This window comes from Acipenser ruthenus, chromosome 23 (genome assembly GCF_902713425.1).
Source record: "Acipenser ruthenus chromosome 23, fAciRut3.2 maternal haplotype, whole genome shotgun sequence".
In the NCBI taxonomy this organism is placed as follows: Eukaryota; Metazoa; Chordata; class Actinopteri; order Acipenseriformes; family Acipenseridae; genus Acipenser; species Acipenser ruthenus.
In genome coordinates, this window is record NC_081211.1 from 2,646,729 (window position 1) to 2,649,980 (window position 3,252).

Here is a 3,252-nt window from a genome sequence, read left to right on the forward strand (position 1 = left end):
ACAGCATGGGTGAATTTTCTAAGAATGTCTCTTTTTTGCTTATACTCCCTCACCACTCTCTAACACTGGTATTCTTGGGTCTGTGCCAACACCCTATCCTTCAGTACAAGCAGCTACACATCTGAAAGACACGGTGCTTCAATAACAACTGCTCATTCAAATCCAGGCAGTCTAGTAATGCTTTTGTGTTTTTGTTCACCAGAACATTTAACCCGAACTCTATAATACATTTCGCTATTGACTTTGTCAGTTTTATGCGCTGAGCTGTGGTACTGGTGGTGTCTACATAGCATACACTGGTTGGGATATTAACTTTTAAACAACTTAACTTTTTCTTACAGTTTTTCCTCCCCGGGGCAAGATGTAAGAAAAGACGTCGGTGTCTGTTTCTACAGGGCGCTAAACAAACACATTAAGATCAGAAGATATGTTTCATGGGATTGCATACACATCTTAATTTGAAAGATCTTTCTCATCTTACCTTTTGTCAGAACAGCTGTATCTTCATATAACCTCAGGGCACCTTCCCCACTTTCAACCTCAGGGCACGTTCCTGCATTTAATCCTGTACTTCAGAGTACTGTAATCTGCCAAGTGTTTAATCTGTAGTATTTTGTATTTAATCATATCCTGATGTAACTACCACTGACACTGTTATCTGCTGTATTATTGAATTGTGTTTTGTCACACTTGTACTTGCTTGAACCAAAGTCATTGTATTTATCTTGCTCTTAACTGTATTATTACTTGTACTGTGATACTTGAAATGTATTTGCTTATGATTGTAAGTCGCTCTGGGTAAGGGCGTCTGCTAAGAAATAAATAATAATAATAATAATAATACTATGGGAGGAGGATGTAATCATGTATGAAGCTGGATCACAACCATCTGAAAATCGTGGGGTGTAATCTCACCGCAGTCTTAACACGTGGGTTATTATTAATACTGGCATCCGGTTGACGTATAGACCTCTTGTATTCTGAAAGTGATTGTAAATTAATCAACGCCAGGAAGCTGTCTTGTAAATGGACTAATACGTTTAAAAACGGTTATTAAGTAAACATCTAGTACATATGGGGATCAATGTTCAGTAGGAAAAATGATAATAGACTACAAGATGGTACAAATGTATCAATATTTGCCAACTTTTCTGAGAGGATGTCTCCTGTTGAAAATTAAACTGGAAAGACAAACAGGCAGTCTTTACTACCATTGAGTTTCATATCTTAAACTCCTGCCTCTGCTTATTACAATGAAGCTGGGATGTTTATCTATTTTTTTTTCTGGTCAGGTTAAACACCTCTGATTTGCAGGATTACACTGGCTTTGTCCATGCACTCTCACACATACTCAATCACATGGTCTCCTGTGCAGAGCAAACACAGGACTTGTTTGGGTGTGTGGCTGACTCTATTAATCCTTAAACCCACTGAAAGCTTCTCTATTGTATTGCACATAACCATTCTGCTTGAATTCTCATTTATTTTATTCCTTTCATGTCGTATTTTGTCCTAATCATTTCATCGTCGGTTTGAGAGCTACAATGCGGTTTCAGGTGGCCCCTCCAATACTGATTAACACTGAAACAATTGCGCAAGAAACTTTAATGTACTGGATGAGCCCTTAAAAGTACTGTCATGCCAAAACTGACAAGACTGCACTTGACATTCCTCCCACAACTCTCAATTAACTTCCTGTGTCCTTAATAACCATTTTGTACTGTTTCTGCACACATGAATATTTCTTTATAAGGCCATTCTGTATCGCAAAAACCTCACGTGTCTAATCCAGCTCACAGTTAAACCTGGAATGGCTCAAACCGCTATGCAATTAGAGTCTTATTTCCATCCCTCCACTGCCTAATTTTCACTGGCAAGGCCCGCAAGCAGGAAGTTGCAGAAAGAGGAAGTTGGCAGTGACATCACAAAAGCCCTTCTCAGCAATCATTCATTGTTGAAAGGACATCTCTTTTTGGTCACGCACACACACACACACACACACACACCTGTGTCCTGGCTGGTAGAGATGGAATGGGCTTGATCTTGCAGAGATATACTGTGTGATAAGAAAAGGAAGATTAAGGTCATGTACCTGGTGTGAACCATCTCTTCAAGTGGTAATGGTTTGCGGTTACAGTTTTCCAAAACCAAAGTGGTTACCTGAAACGCTTTTCTGCCCCAAGAAACAAGCCAGCCCCCTCGTCTGCGAAGATGGTAAAGCAAGGAGCCGCATGTTACCATTTTAATATTTTGGTTGCCATAACAACCACTAAAAACAATGTTTAATTTGCATCAGCAATAATTATGTCAAATTACAATGTACAGCTATGACCAAAAGTTTTGCATCACCAAGAATTTTATTGAGATTATATATATAAATAAACAAACAAACATCATTTAGATCTTTTACTTAACATCATGTAATCAAAGAAACTACAAAATTATACTGCAAAAGTCTACCGGAAGCCATAATAGTAGTACAGTATTTCATGTTAGATTTCGAAATGTCACATTTTTCAATTTGTCAGTTTTTCTTGAAGTAGTTGGGAAAACTACAAAGCGGTATGCTATTAAATATGTTAACGTAACATTATTCAGCAGGTTTCATTCAATTATGAAGTAAAATGTGTTAATTCTATAGGGTGATGCTAATCTTTTGGCCATAGCTGTACATGGTTTTATATCCACTGGTCATGGCTGTAATCAAAATTTATTTCTTTTCTCTGCAACAGGTTTTGTGGTTCATTGTTCTCTCTTTTTTTTTTTTAATAAACAGGACTTGACTTGAGGGCACTTAAATGTTGAACTGTACAGAAAAATATATACAAATAGAACAAAATGCTGCTTCCTGTTTCAACAAACTGGAACACTGTTGGTTTTTACATGCATATCAAAATGAGTCACCTAGCCACCCACATGCTGTTCTGCTTTCATTGATTTATTGTTTTATAGCTCAATACTAGCAAGGGTGGGGTCAGTTTCATTCCAGCGATGCTAAAAGTTGTAAAAGCATAACAAATAAATACTGACATTTTTGTTCTTCTTTTTTTTTCATATGAACAAAAACAAGTGTGAAATATCTTTGCTCCCCACACGCTCACACTTTGAGTTTCCACACAGTTAAATCTAATGTCTTTGTTTCAGTTTGAATGGTAGCGTGATAAAAAATTAAAAAAAAGTAAGGAACCAAGGTCACCTGAAATTGATCATATCTTAAACTTTACATAAAACAACGTTTTGTATTACACAAGC